A 17675-nucleotide genomic window follows, 5' to 3' on the forward strand; every position below is an offset into this window, starting at 1 on the left:
ATATAAGATGTTGTTGTTGTTTTGTTATTGTTTTTGTTGATGTTCACGACAACGACGATACTGATGATACTGATGATAACAATAATGATGACAATGATGATGATTTAGTTTATTATTTTTATAATTATGACGACAACGAATATGAAAATGACGATGGTAATGATGATAATAATGATGATAATGGCAACATTTTCATTTTTTATTGCATCACTATTATTTGTATATACGAGTACATTATTTGCACAACTAACCGATACGGTCGTCTTTAAATAAACTAAAGTTCATGAAAAAATGTGCTTTATCTCATTACTTTGAAAATATTTACATTCGACATGGTGTGTGTATGCTGCATTATCTTATTTATATATATTAATGTGTCACTTAGTCAGTTAAGGCCACTGGAATATGAAACCTGATTTAGTTATCGGATTGTTTAATGTTTTGTTGTGTGTTTTTTACAAGAGTTTTCCCTACGTTCCATGTTTGACACCGTCAAAGATTAGACATTGAAATATATTCGCGTTGTTTAATAGCTATGCATACATGGGCTATGTTTTAAAATGTAATTTTTGATACAAGATATAGCAGTATCATGTATACACTCATTATAACCTTTAAGAGATTTTTTACAAATATATTTCAGTTTCAAAGAAGTAAATCTTGATGTATTTAAAACGATTAATGTAAATGTAATATGTCACCCACTGAACATTCGTATTAAAATAAGCCTTATCAAATAAAGTATATATAGTTAATAGTCGAAGGGTTTTGGAATTGGGGGCTCAAAATGTCTCTATCTAGTAGATGAACCATTGCTCATTTAAGTATTATAAATTACCACACGTACGAATATTGTCTTACTAAGAGAGGCGGATGCGGCGTTCAATCTGTAAAACTGCAACAAACGTTTGTTTTTTTAATCCCGCAAGCCCATATCAATACAAATTGTTTGTGAAAAAAACACACGAAGAATTTTACAATTTAGGTTTAATTGTTTCATCATGGTGATATGTAGTTCCGACACAATAATGTATAACATACACAATATAAACGCGTCTCACGATTCTTTGTACAAGACTGATACTTAAGACTCTACGAAATTCCCTAAAGAACTAAAGCCTAACCCTATACGCCAACTGTCATGCAGGTCAGTCACACAGCATTAAAAAAAAGTTTTTTACAGGCAGATCGATTATATCGATAATTTGAAGAACAACTACTGCAGCATCGTGTCGGGCTGGTTACAAAATAAACTGAACGAAAACAGTGACCATGGATAAATAAGTCCGCATGCGAGTATAAGAACATTACTTTATAAAAGACATATGCTTATACCATGCGCTAGACGTGGTAATATTGTATGCAGTATTTAATGCTTCGATATTCTTCTAACAAGGTTTATATAAACTGTAGGTCTCAATTCGCTTATTAGGCGCTAATTTAATTTTGATTGCGTATCTTCTCAGCGATGAACGTTTCCTTTCCAGGTAATAAATTTCGTCATTTCCTAACCGTGACAATTATCAACATCCGCTAACATTGCTACTGGCCCTTTGTCCGGATGTTCTCGGATCCGGTATATCTCCACTGTGGTAATTATGGCGCCAATAACAGCCTCTGCGTGTTATCGATTACTTGTGGTTATGAACATAAAGACGTCTACCAATATATTATGGAAAAGAAATATCAGCGTATGCAAAATAACACGCAACTCCTTTTGTTTTATGTACTATCAAAACTTAAACGCATATGAGAAACAAAACATCCTTAGTTTTTCTCCATGAATTATCGAAATCAAGCACTAGGTCCACTGAGTATTTCGCAATCGAGATGAGCATTATCACTGAGTTTGTCAAAGGGAAATGGTCATGTCATTGACCATATGACGAGCAAATTATTCAGATAAAGTATTCGTGTACCCATCTTCACAATTAAGATTATACTGTTAAAATGGTTTATGTATTGGTGACAATTGATGTATCTATGGACGCGAATGTAAGTACTGCATAAATACACATTTTAACTGTGTTCGTGTGTAACAGTCCATATTAATCGTCATCAGCTGAACGATTGATTCATGTTTCATCCAATTTTTAATCCCACAATTATACGTGTCCCAATGTATAATTATCATTGTAATGTTGTGTGTTTACACCATTACACATGCTAGCTGATTTCATATTACTTCTACTACTTCTAGACCAATCGGTGAACAAAAAATGCAGTGTGATAATTTGTCATAGTACAGGACATTTGTCATAGGAATCGTTCACCAAATAGCACGAATTTCCTATAGAATTTTCATGTAAAATTCTGCTCGTGATAAATGCTTGACATCAACGGCGACAATTTCGGTAACCTAATACTTAATCATCTATGTGTATGTTGCGCTTTGTTATCGTGTGTAGTGAACCTTCTTGTATACAACTGTCTTGTATAGGCGACAGTTGAAACACCTAGGTCTGTTTCGAAAAAGCCGTGATACTCCTCGTGGACAAGACGTCTAAAAATGAATGAGTATCCCGGCATTCTAAGAAACCTGATTGCAACCGACAACTTAGTTGTGTCCTGTGGGAAGAAATGATAACGCCGAAATGATATTTTTGAAAAGTTGAGTGCTATGTTAAACTCTATTATTCACTTAACGTTACTTTTAGTTTCGAGTGTTTATTAAAATAACCGTTGAATTATACTGGGATCATATTTGAATGATGTCACAGGAACACATCTCTAGAGAAAGATGTGCTTGTTATGTGACATATTTGCAATCTAAGACATTATCGCGGTTTTACAACAGGTAATAACCAGTTTGATGCCATACTATTATGTCATCTTAAAAATATGTTGATTTGGAACCTTATTTATTTCAGTGTGTAAGATTTTAATTGTTTAAATGCCTAAACTGTTGTTTCGTTACAGGACATAGAAATAAAGCAACTTCGTAAAATGATATGAGTGGATTATTATCTTTAATATCTGATAATCTTTTATTTACAAATTGAGTTCGCAATAGTGTTGTGTCATCAAAGCAAAAGTAACTGCTATAAAACACGATTTATGATAACAATTTAATGGTCATTTTGAGTCGCCAATAAATTTAGACATATAAATGTCAATTAAACAAATATATCGTCTTATGATATCAAAATAAATAAATATGAACATATATATTAACGAAATTATTTTATATATGGCGCAAATGATGATTGTAGTTACCTTGTAGTTTGTCTTGTCTTATATGCGTTTTGAGTTTTGTATTTCTAAATTTAATAGAGTAAACATCATAATCCATGAATAAACCGATCAAGTTGACGACATACTGTACTTTTTGAGTTTATGTTATATAGCAAACTACCAACATCACGTACATATGGTTAATCCATAGGTGGTTTAAATGCGTATTAAAAATCATATTTTAAAATAAACTTCCTTATCTAGATTTAAAGCGTCTAATTTGTAACGTTCTGGTAAAATACCTGCTTTTGTGGCAATAGTCGTGAGCTCAGGTCGTTTAAGGGGGGTAAGTTCTCTCAAGCTCAATTAAGTTTGTGTGTTTGTAGCTGTTCTTATAGGCGTGTTTGTCTGTTGTAGCTATATAAATCAAACCAACAAGATATTATTATCAGAAGTTAGAAAGGTAAATTGGTACCGCGCGCGTCTATTGTACTTTCAAAAATACGCCAACGTCCTGACGCACGAGTGATGGTGCCAGGAAAGTCTGTTTAGTTTCTCACTCAGATATCAAACAATTCATTTCAGTAACTGATAATATCATAGATGAACGTGACAAAAGTGGTCTTTTAACCAGCTCACAAAGCACACTATATTCCAATAAAACATATTATGCGGCGACTATCGTTAAACAATTAGGAAAAAGAAACTGTCAACACATTAACAACGTTTTTTTCATCCATTCTTTTTTCATCTGTGTTTAAAGCCGTTAAAAGTAAAGAAGCGGTTTTCTGACAGCATCTACAGCAGCTTTTGTATTTTATATGTTGTACATAATAATTTTTATTAAATATGAAAACAAATCCGTTGATTCAAATTCTTAAATTAAATGACAGCAAACCTCGAACAGTCTAGTTTTTTTAATTCGATTTCGACTTGCATACTTATTTTGGTAATAAAACATTGTCCTAGTAGCATTCCGACTCATTTGTATTTGATGTTGAACAAAACTACTTTTACTATAAATCAAATTTCTTTTTGAAATGAGCATACATTGTGACTAACACATCACGTTACCTTACAGTAATACCATTGTTCAAACATCAAAATTAAGAACTCTAGTTTAAGTCGGTCAAAATGAAATACATTCGTTTAAACATATAACTAGTGCATACGCTTCCTTTAGAAAAAGGGAATGCAGATGTCAAGCTTTTGTATTTGGTTTAGTAACCCGCATCCAACGCGAGAAAAACAACAGAGAAAACACAGGCACGGAGCTAAAAATCAACCGCTACCCATCGCATCCCGGTAGTTTTATTGCCTGTTTTGTCAAACGTTCAAGTCAATATTGATGGTTCCAATGTAACAATTTATTTACTCGAAGCTACCAAAAGAAACTTCATGCGACAAAATTGCGCTCTTTAAGCTTACAACCATGCTTTATTGCATTGGAATCTTCGAGAAGCATTGAATCTTTTCCAAAATAATACACATGTGCTATGCTATGCACATGGGCTCTTCTTCAATTACAGTTGTATTGACCTAACAGTCAAGAAACTAAACAACTGATGTATAATTTTCGATTAAAATACCTTTGTAAGTACATTTATGGTTTCGCTATTTTGGCTATAGCATACTTCATCCACATCAAGCACTTAGAACGATAACTTAGTGTCTTTATTTGCATACCGGTACTGTTTTTATGGATCACATCTAAGCGATCATTAATTACAAATGCTTTTGTTATTTGGTAGTAATCCAGACACCTAAAAGTGTTTAGTCACAGATGTTCTTTTTGTTTATATGAAGGTTTTTACGTGTTGCTTTTTCTTGGGGTTCAAAAAACCTATTCCTCCCAAAGGCAGACTGAAGTTCAAGTGAAGGGAAATAGAAAACGTCAGTTTTTGAATCATGTCTTGGACAATTCCGAGGTATTCCGAAAATATCTTCGCACTACACATGTAATCTTTGTACTGCTGATACATTTTTTTTTTCATGAACACTCACAAGATTTACAACGTTGTTAGCCAAAACAATTGTTTGGTTTTGAATCATTATGTTTCCTTGTAAAAGGTATTTGTAAATAAAATTTCTCATCAATAATTTCATTGTGTCGTGTTAGACGGAAATGTAAATGTACGTACATGAATTTTAGATTGGCGTCTTAAAATCTTGTTTATAAACTGATCCAATCTTATCGATAAAAAAACTCTGCTGCACTTAATACTTTTCTTTGATTTTCTGTTTTGAACATAAGACAATAAGTTATCTATTAAATCTTCGTAATATCGTTGCAGTATTTATCATCTTTTATAACAACCGTATTCTAATAAATACTTTTCCCGTAATTATTTCTACTGCTAAAAAATCAAATAATATATAGTGCCAGTTACGCGGTCTTGGTAGTTTTCAGACCACACTTACGGGGTCAATATAAACAAGAAATATCTTTTAAAAAAAAGATATACGGCGTTGATTGTGGTAGGAGTTGGTGAAAGGTAAAGAGTTCAATGAATGAGATCAAAGATAGCGAATTTCTTTTTCTGTGCAGTTCTTAACTGCATCAAACGCAGTACGGGATGTTACGTGGAGTTTTCGCGGCTTATTTTACATTATTACATATTGCTGTTCATAAACCTATAGATACAAAACAGAAAACCAAAAGAAGAATGGAAGTGAAATTAAAGCATACGAGTCAACCGGCCACACGCGAAGTATCCGTACATATTTTAAATATTTATGCGCGCGTTCTTCGAACATACTTGTTTTAGTGGTTTGTCGGGCATTGCTATTTGATTCGATTATTAACATTATCGAGAACCATCGAGCTCAATACATTAGTCAATATGGTGGAATAATTCTTGTTAAATTAATCAAAAATAATAGCATGGTATTGTTGAAAACACATTAAGAATATATTATTGACATACCATAATAATATCGCTGACTATCTTCATTTAACATATTTCTGGTCTAAAGAGAATTCCAGTTCACATAGTTCACCCGATAGCGTCTATATTATATAACTATTATTGTACTGGCCGCGAACTGGCCCAGATACCTTGCGGGTTGGAATGCAATGCATTAAAGGGAGACCACGCCTCCACTGCTTGAACGACAGCCTGTTCAAACCTTTATACTTTTACATGGTAAATGTTCAATTTCTAAAACAATTTAAAATGGTTTGGCCAAAACGAATATCAGGATAGGGAAAAACGATACTTTTATGAACTTAAATATACTAATACACAGACAAGAATATGGAAGTAATTACTAAATATGAGAACATAGCCTTTAAGTATAAACGCTCTGGCGCTGGCAATCCTCTGAAAATAAAAGGTGCACGCACAAACTGTATTGATGTCGAGAGTTGAGTGTAAAACTGTATTATCTATCAAGCCTTTTCATTCGAGATAACATTATTTCATGCTGAACACGCAGTAAAACAGTGTTACAAAGACGCGTTCATGTTTCCAGTGTTCTTCTGGTATGTTCAAATCAGCTAATTGAATAAATGAAGTGTATTCATTCGTTTCTAGCCGCGGGAAATTTCATTTGAATTTTATTGGACACAAAGGTCAGCTTAGGTGAAACGCTGGCTTATACAGCTACGTCGAAAGACGGGGTCTGTATACAATCCCGCGTTCTAGGCACCATAAATTACTATGTAGGGGGAGGGTAATGCAATCAAATTGCACAATAAGGTCTTAAATCGAAAATCACAATTAGGTCTTAAATTGATATTGTATATACCCCGCAATTAATTTTGCAATATATTGCATTGGATAAGACGTCAAATAAATGACATACCTTAATTCGTGTTTATATCGGATAAAAAAGGGTATGGAGATAGATGTTTTTAAAGTGGACACCCCATATCCTATTTCTAAATAAGAGACCCAGTTACTTTCCATATGTGTGAATATATATATATATATATATATATTTATATATATATATATATATATATATATATATATATATATATATATATATATATATATATATATATATATATATATATATATATACACACTGATACATATTGCCAGTCACGCGGTCTTTGTTCTTTTCAGACTATACCTATGGGATCAATATAAAAAACGGGGTCTGTATACAACCCCGCGTTTTGGACAACTTAAATTACTATGTAGGATGGGTAGGGGATATATATTTTATTTCGCTATATATCGGATAAAAAGGGCATGGAGATACATATATTTAAAGTGGGAACCCCATAACCTATTTCTAAATCAGAGACCCCGTAACTAGCCTTATGTGCAATATCTACAGCCAATACCATATACTCTGTCTATCATACGACATTATGGTATTTTTAGTATAAATGGTGTATGACATTGCTTTTTATAAAAACAAATGCTTGTTTGAAATAAATATGTTTAAACTTATCATACGACACAAGAACACTTAAATTGTTCATTAGCACGTACCGATGTACTGAGAGACTTTTAATAGTCTAAGAGAAATTTTTAGCCGACGGCTTAAATACTATGCAAATCTGGCATTAAAATACACAATAATTATCATTAGTGTAAACCAATAGAATTTAGTATACATATACACATGCTAACAATGTAATTTGTCTTTTTACACCCTGATTGACGGTTTTTGCTGAGATACGTTGAAATGATATGTGATTCGAAGTATTATGCTAATACTTAAAACTTGTCACCAAGACGGAATTCAGTTAGTATTTGTATTTTCTCCATGAACTTCATTTCATCGTGCCGAAAAATATTTATGTTGCTCTGTTGTAAATATAAACTGTGAATAAAGCAAATTTCAATTCAGATGGTGTCAGCAGTATATCAATTTTGTGTGTTGCAGATGAATGATATTAAAGACCTTTAACAACAAGGTTCTTTGACAAACCTCTGTAAATATATCGCTAACTCGATAGTTTAATACCTTTTATAGATGAAATATTTTTGTAAGACACAAAAGTTGCTACAATCTGCTACATTTAATTGGTAATATTCAATTCTTGCGAAATGTATTTGAATTCACATTCTTATTTTCTGTTTCTGCCTGCACATTTTAATTTGAATAACTTTCGTCAGACGCGCAGTTTGTGATCGTGGGATGAGTGAGAGATTGTCCTCCAATCATTTAAACCCCCAATGTTTTGCTTTGCAGTAATCTATAAAAAAAAAAGGTCTGAAATGTTTACAGTTGTTTTCCTTGTTTAAGAATTGTGCATCAGAACAGGAATTCAAGTTCTGGTAAAACCTCAGGAATTTCATATTCCCTTATTTATTGTGAGTATCACCGCCTTCTGATTAATTCTCATCTATGTTAGTGATAAGGTGTGGGCTTTGTGCAAAGTTCGACCCCTTATTCACCGGGCTTGATATTTTCTATTTAATTATGATGTTGAAGGTTATCCGTGTAATAAATGATAATACTTGTACATGTAGTAGTCCAAAATTGCACGCCAATAGCAATTGTATTTCCATAATTATCATTTTGTTATAAAAAAAGCCCTGGTCAAATATAAAATGAACATAAAAACCCTTTCGAAATTATCAAAAGCCGATTTCATTATTTTCAAAGGGCTGATCTCAAAATAATATCACACATATTCTCAGCGGGGTTAAACACAACTTAGAATTATATCATTCGAACTGGTAAACGGCGCGTTTGATCATATAATTTGTAGATTGGATCAAACAGTTCGGTTAGATTTCAAATTGAGATTATGTTTCACCGCAGTGAACTCTAGAATCAAGGTCAAAATTATCCTTAGCCTAAAGGAAACTAGTAATTAAAACAGTGGTTATTTTTCATTTAAGAGCAGTTTGCTGACTCTATCATTGGAACGATCGTAAAATATGTTAATTTACAGGTAGCCGGAGCTTAATAGACAGTTCCTGAATTTGCCAAACAAATCAAGTCAGCGAGTAATTTGCTTGACACATGAAATGAATCAACCATTAATTGAGCACGTTACTCAAACGATCGCTGATCCAAATATCGTTGCAATAATGAAGTAAAAAATGTATTTCTTAATTAAAGACGTACCCTGCAGTTTAGTTTAACGCAATTTTTTTGTTTTTACTGTACCACCGGATGCTCAATAAGTGTATGTTTTTTCGGATAGTCTTTTAAACACGGGATGTATGTCTAATAAGGGAATAATATCAATAAATAACGTATTATGCAGAAATGACAATTGATATTAAATGTATAGCCACTAAACAACACAATACGACTCAACCATCATCCCTTAGACCACACAGACCTTTATATCGCGTGATTGTAACTGCGAGCATGACTCTAGTTACGAAAAAAGTCGATACACCCTTACCATTTAAAATCTTTGTGTTGCAAGTAATACTTGTTTAAAACGGGTAGCTTTGCCTAGTATTAAGCAAATTGATCAAAGACTTTAAATAATTAATTTAGTATAATGTCAAAAACTTCTTATAGATAACTAAGTTCATGCAGGAAGCGAATGAGTGTTTAACATATTTGTCATAATCGCCTTCTGTAATATCTTTTTTCACATGCTAACATGTTTGTAGTATATACAAGTTTTCATAAAAATGCAATAATTGTGTTGGATTATGTTTTTATCGTACACGAACTGTGAACATAAAAATGTTTTGCATACATATTTTCATAGCAATTTCAATCATCTGTTACTGCTTATCAATATATGTATTCATACCGATGGAATGCCGTGAATTTGTAAAGTCTTGTCAAGAATTACAACTAATACCGTTGATATACCCCTTTCAGTGTTTTGTGTACGTCTTGTTTAAAGTTGGAAATGTAATTAACCTGACTTTAATGATATCGATGCATATACTAACTATTTGAGTTTCCATTTAATTTAAATCTACATTTGCATTGGTATACAGCAATATATCAAGTCATGCCAAGCATTACAATTAAATAACGTTGATATGCCCCTTTAAATGTATTTAATAATAATTTTGTTGTTGTTGTTTGTTTTGTTTGTTTTTTGTTTGTTATCATAATTTTAAAGTGATATTATGGGCATTTTTCACTGTTGAGTTGAGCAGAAAATAATTAACAGGTCAAAATAGTAAGTTAAAATGTGGTTACTAACCAATTATCTGCAACTCATCTTGCTACTAGTTGTTTATAATAATATATTTTATATTCGATATTTTACGTGACTCACCCTGTTCTGTAAGCCGAAATGATCCGTAAAATAAAATTGTGTCTTTGTGTCGTATAAACGAATCTGCACTAAAACTAAATTTAGGTTCACATTGTACATGCGTGATCAGTTGTCAAACGAAAGTACGATTGATAGTCAAATGCATAATTTTTTCTCTATCCGGGATATTGTTTTAGTATGTTGATGCTGCATTAACAAATATACGTGTATATGAAGTGAAAACACCAAAAATAAACAAACAACGGTTGCGATAGACACCTATAAACTGTTAGATGGCCATAATATCACTTTAATGATTTTGATAAACATAATTTATGTTTTCATTTACATTGAAATCTCATTTTGCATTGGCATACCGTAATATATTGGTCAAGCCATGTTAAGAATTACAATTAATATCGCCGATATGCCCCTTTAAATCACAGGTGGTTAGCGTGTGGCTATGATATTAATTAGTGAAAACATCATTTTGAATGATAAATAATCATATTATAACGAAATTTAACTTTTCTGAAAAAAGATATTTCACTATCAAATATATATATAACAAGGTATGCAACTCAAAATCAGCCCAAAACGGGGTGCATCGCTTTGAACAGCCATATCTTCATCAATTGTGCAGCGATTTTCACGATCTCGGTCTTATTCAACGCAGAAATGAATTTCCTTTCTGGAAATGTATATGTCTTGCAATATTTTTACAAATGCTGGGTCAACTTTTAAGAAACAACACGATACACAACACGCATGACCCAGTTGACAGTGATCATGTATTCTTTATGAATGAAATCTCCAGTTGTAAAGACACACCTCCGCATTGGACCAATGAAATCACTCGTATGTTTAAAATGTCAGTTAGTTGAAATGTATGTAAACAAAGGTTTCAAACGGCGCTGGACAGTTAGTCTTGATGCAGAATGTAACGACAAGAACGGTAATAATGTTTTTTCATACGTTTTATTGAATTATGGTATCGAACTACATGAACTTTGTAGGGAAGTTGCCCTTTACTCCGTGAAGATTTCAGTCTTAAAGACAGCATGATCACTGTCAACTGGGTCATGCGTGTTGTGTATCGTGTTATTTCTTAAAAGTTGACCCAGCATTTGTAAAAATATTGCAAGACATATACATTTCCAGAAAGGAAATTCATTTCTGCGTTGAATAAGACCGAGATCGTGAAAATCGCTGCAAAATTGATGAAGATATGGCTGTTCAAAGCGATGCACCCCGTTTTGGGCTGATTTTGAGTTGCATACCTTGTTATATATATATTTGATAGTGAAATTTTTTTTTCAGAAAAGTTAATTTTTCGTTATAATATGATTATTTATCATTCAAAATGATGTTTTCACTAATTAATATCATAGCCACACGCTAACCACCTGTGCTTTAAATATACGGTATACATCTCGTTTTCAGTTTAATGCTCTATCAATATTTTTTTTTGATCTTGCTACACATAATGTGTGATTTCATTTACATTTCAATCTCCTATTTCATTGGCATATGGCAATACATGTACTAGTATGTGTTTTGACATGATGTTGTTGGTTTTTTAAATTGTATTTTACTTTATGGAGTGTGAACAAAAGACCCCGTTGACCTATGTTTTCTTTTTATATTTTTTCATATAACATTTGGTTTTGTTTGGACGAAATCTAGATATGGGAAGGCATATAAAAATTATAAAGACTTGCGTGCATTTTATTTATTTTCATATGTAATATGTGTTGTTTTTGTTGTTGTTAAAAACTAATAAAAACATAAATCATTAAATTGGAGTTATTTTAAAAAGGAATTTGCAATCATTTTAAATCAGTATGATATATTTTGAGAGAAATAGATGTTCTTTAATTTACTCATTTCTAATGCTATTACCTTGTTTGTTTAAAAAAAATATGCTGAAATAGGCTTTCAAGTGTTAACAACACCGGTTACCCGTGATTTTTATTTTACTTTTCTATCCACAATAGAAGGTTCTAGCTAAAAACAAAAAAAATATCAAATTCTAGATATAACCATTTTTTTTATTAAAACTGCAGCATACGTCCTTAAAGTAACATTACTACTCAAAATCAACGAAAATTTCGTACAATTTTTCGTACAATAAACTTAACCAATACAAACTCATTGGTCCTTATGGTAATTGCCGAAATGTCAACGCCAGATGTTTGTAGATACAAAACGCTCGTTTTTATTATTGTTTTGCATATTTAATCCCATTTTAATTTCCCGCGACGATATCTATTCATACGACATATGAACACTAACATGGTGTTAGTGTGTCGTATGAATAGATATATTCGCGGGAAATTAAAATGGAATTAATTGTGTCACAAATAAATAAAAACGAGCATTTTGTATACACAAAAATCTGAAATGTAATAGACGAAAGTAATTTGTAGCTGCAAGATACCAGTACATATATTCAAAGTCATATAAATTCACAGACGTTTTCAAAGTCCTAGTACGTTTTGTGTATTTCTATCATACGATACTTTCCGAAATTCCATATTAAAAAAACAAGAATTACCTGTGGTCATTGAACGAACCAATTACCATCCAACACGGAAGACAGTATGTTTTTTGTCGAGATTAATGACGTTGTTTTACGGTGTCAATATTTAATATGACTAAGTTTAAAGGCATAGTTATTAAAATAATATTTAAAACCCATTTATGCCTAGCGTCTAGAAAAAAGGCATTTGCAAACAGCGCCGCGGCGTCTCATCAGGATCTGCGCTGTTTGCTTAAAGGAATTTCTGTAAGAAATATTCTAAATATAGAAATAAATATACTAGACATCCCTTATTTTGGAAATAAATTGATCCAATTTAGAAGGATGGGAGAGTCCACTGGGCATAAACGGGTTAATATTGATGCCAAATTCTAAGTCTCTGTGATGTACAAACTTACTATTTATGCTAATACACGCGAACTGGCTGCCATAAGTATTGTATGTTAAAAAGACAAAAATCTTGAATAACTTAGATTCTGTTTAAAATTATAAACCATAATACTCCTCCAATATTTCCGTGATCAGATATCTGACCATTAATGTATGGTATCTATATCAGTTATAACTTTGATCATTTACTTATATATAACTATTTTATTACAACGTCCCTAGACGCCGATATTTCCACAACAAATTGATCGGTTGTGCGATGGAAAAATGGAGCATGCGATCGAAATAATGGATTCTTATCACACATCATAGAACGGAATGTGTCGCAAACGACAAATTTGCTTCCACTCGAATGAGAGAAGAGACACGTTTTTGTGTTATGAATTTCCTACATTCACTCAAAAAACATCCGTTGAATGTTGATTGACATGATTGCAAATTTTCGGTATATTCGTCATTGTAAGAAAACGAGGATATAGTATTTATGCTTTTATTAAACGCAGTGACTGACTTAGCGATCATAGATAATGTGTCATCGAAATGTGTAAGAAGTAGAACAAATGTTGATTTATACGTTTTAAATACTAAGCATATAAGCAATTGTTTTGTTCACATTTTAGCATGATTTTATTCTTAATATTAGGGAGACCTCCGTTATATGTTAATCATTACATAAATATATACTTAATAATTCATAACATGAGGATTAGATAACAACTAATAAAATGCAACCCTCTCGAAGTTATGCTCAATGGTAAGTGAAAAACACATAAAATCGTTTTCGTCGACTCGATAATGATACAAAAGATATGAACCAATTACATATCAAAAGAGCCTAACTCACCCCTGTGCGTGAGAATTTTGCTCGTTAAGAATAAGAGTGATGGATTATTAAAAGCATAGCATTACCAAGTGTCCATATAATTGATTTATGAGCTACTTATTTATCATCCTAGCACACGACGACTATGATTTATTGAAATATAAATATTGTGAAATATCGCAATAAATAGGTAAGAGTCACGTGAGAATTTGCAGACATGAGAGCATGAGAGTTGGGAATCAGATTGGAAGACATGACAGTTTTCACTTGATGTAGTTAAACAAAAATATCATTTGCAAAATCGGTTTGTTTAAAAAAATATTATTAATTCATCGACTTATCTTGCTAACATAACACAGACCGGGATTTAAGTCATTTAGTATACTATATAAACAGTATGTGTAATGTCCCGACCACTTATGAATAAAGCTCGCCTTTGACAATTCTTGTGATGTTGAACCTAATGCATAAATGTGTTACATTGATTTAGCTACTTAACACGTAATACATTGATTATGTGGATTGAATGCAAAAAGTTAGACCATAAAAACAGTTTTATACAACAACAACAACAACAACAACAACAACCTTTATTAGCATATAAGCATAATACAATGCTTTTTTGCCACAAAACAGAAAGTTACGCAGTGTGTGTGTTAAACATACATTGATTCAATATTCAATAAGAGAAGTTTACAAAAAACAGTAGTACGTACAGCAGTAATCAATATAATTATATCATCAACTGTAATACGAGGAAAATGTAGAATTATTTTAATTATACAAACATATTCAATGAAAAAAATAAAATAAAAAATAACATGGCTATGTCTTGTAGAAGTTAACAATTATAACTGATTGTCTATATTATTACGCATTTCATTAGCATTGAAAATATATTTAGCAAGGCTTATTATGTCTCTTTTATTTGCCGACTGCATTAGAAAGTCAAATTTATTGAACGTTGGCCACCTTTGAAAATATGATTTTAAATGTTTCTTTCTAATTTCTCTATATAAAGGACAAACAAGTAGAAAGTGATACTCGTTTTCTATAGCGTGTCCGTTGCAAAACTTACATTTTCTATTATCGCGTAGTATGTTATTATAACGACCTCTTTCGATTTCTAATCTATGTGACGATAATCGAAATCGTGTAAGTGATGTTTTGTATTTCTTATTTGTTATAAAATCAAGATATGGTTCTAACTCAAAAGTGTGTTTAAATCTACAATAGCTCATGAGTCTAGGGGAATTATTTATTTCACTATACCAGCTTTGTTTGTAATTATCTAATAAACGTTGTTTAATTGTGTTGTAGATGAATGTTTGATCGGTTTGATTTATGATAGTTGTTTGATCCGCCCATATATTGCTTAACCCAAGCTCGTCGAGAGTGTTTCTTATGTGTGACGCCCAATTTCGATGGTTGTATGTGATATTTTGTTGTGCATCGTTAAATATCACAGAGTATATTGTTTTTGTGATACTGTTATCACTTGATTTAAGTATTTTTAACCAATAGCGGAATATTTGTAATTTGCGTATTATGTATAGCGGGTATCGTCCTAATTCTCCGTACATACCAGCTAGATTTGTAGATTTGTTTACTTTTAAGATTTTTCGAAGTAGTTTTGTATGTATTATTTCGATTTCTTTACCTTTCGTAAATCCCCATACTTCTGCTGAATAGTGTAGGGCTGGGGTGACTAGTTTATCAAATAGGTTTAATTGTTCGCGTGTTGAGAATTCGTATTGATTAATAATAGTGAAAAGTTTATGTAGAGATACAATACACATAGGTACTGTTGAATGAACTGCGTAGTGCACATATATCAATTTAAAACTACTCAAATCATAAAATAATGATCTCTCAAAAAGTCACAAGTTAATTATATGCAATTTATAGGTAATACCACAAAAGTCATTAAATAGACAAAAAGCATTGTATCATCAATTTAATATAAAATACAATAAATGCAAATTATCGTACATATAATTGATAACGTTCTATGTAACTAGTAATTTATATAAATAATAGAATATACACACACACACATTTAGATTCATTAATTTTAATTAACGATCTTTATAACAATGACAAACAGCGAATATTACAATTATCAAATGGAAATCTCGAATCTCACTGTCCACGGCCGTTAGGTTTCTTTTATGCCGATATCGGCTGTGAGCCTAGCGTATGCATTTTCTATAAATACTTGCCTTAATGGAACGAGCTCTAACTGGAAAGTATTTTTTCCTACATATAACTGGATATGTGCAGTCGTGGCGAATGATTTTTCTTGATCATAACTGTAGTAATACTCTCGCTTGTAAGACCAAAGAATTGGAAAACACAATTTTAGGATATAACAGGTACGCAGTATTTGTATTTTACGCATACACTGTGTAGTAGTAATGAAAATGCCTTCATTGTGAATGGAAGGCATTCAGGACTTACATTGAATGTAAGAAATTCTAACATATTTTTTTTTATTCATTTTTAAGCATATATTGTATACATACATTTCTTTCATTTGCAATCAATGGTTTCAACAAATTATACAGAAATATGCCTTATTTTTTTTTCGACCTTGGTTTGTAACATTACAATCAGTGAGAACGGGATGTGTTCTAATATATATAATAATCAATGCTGTTATAAGATTAAAAACGAAAAAAAAACTAAAATAAATATATGAAATGATAAACTTACATAAAGATTGTAGTATATTTAAGTGGACAAGCATTATGAAAATTTAATTCGATTCCATTTTTGTTAAAAAATATGCAATGTATCATTACTGAGGGCTATTTCTTTCTCAATCTGGATTTTTAATTTCAGGCTATGTATAAAACAATTAAAATTTGGTAAAATTTGGTAATTGTTTTTTGTATTTCATGTTAAAGATAAAAGTTTCATCAATATGATAATAACATATAATAATATCACAATATTATTACCATCAATGGATTTTAATGTGTTAATTCCAAAACTAACATTTAAGAGGGATAGTTTAATGTTTAGTTGCTGTTGGCCAAGAAAGGATGTCAACTGATTCCAGATAGGTTGGATGTATTTGCACTCCCAAAATAGATGTTCTATAGTTTCGATATTTTCACCGCAGAAGTCACACAAATTAGAGTTAGATAATTTGCATTCAAAAAGATATTTATTGGTTGCGATAATTCGATGTAGGTATTTGAACTGAATGTTTCTAAGTGTGATGTCGATTGTTGTTTTGTAAGACATAATACATATTTCTTTCCAGGTTAATTCATGCTCTTAGAATATACTCTGCCATTTTATTTGGAATTTGGGTAGTACGTTAATCTTGTTGTTTATTTGTATTCTGTATAATAGTTTGTTCGGTTTTTGTTTTGTTGTGAGTTTTTCTAGAAATTGAGTTCTAATGTTTTGCGTGTTGTTTTGTTTTATAATAAATTTTATATGTGATGGACTACTTTTGATCAGCGTGTAATACATAAGGAAGTCTGTTGTTGGGATTTCATACAAGTAGCATATATTATTAAAGGAATAAAAGTCGTTTATTCGGTTATCAAACAGTTGATCGACATACTTTATGCTCTTTTTAAACC

Source organism: Dreissena polymorpha, chromosome 3 (assembly GCF_020536995.1).
Source record: "Dreissena polymorpha isolate Duluth1 chromosome 3, UMN_Dpol_1.0, whole genome shotgun sequence".
NCBI lineage: Eukaryota > Metazoa > Mollusca > Bivalvia > Myida > Dreissenidae > Dreissena > Dreissena polymorpha.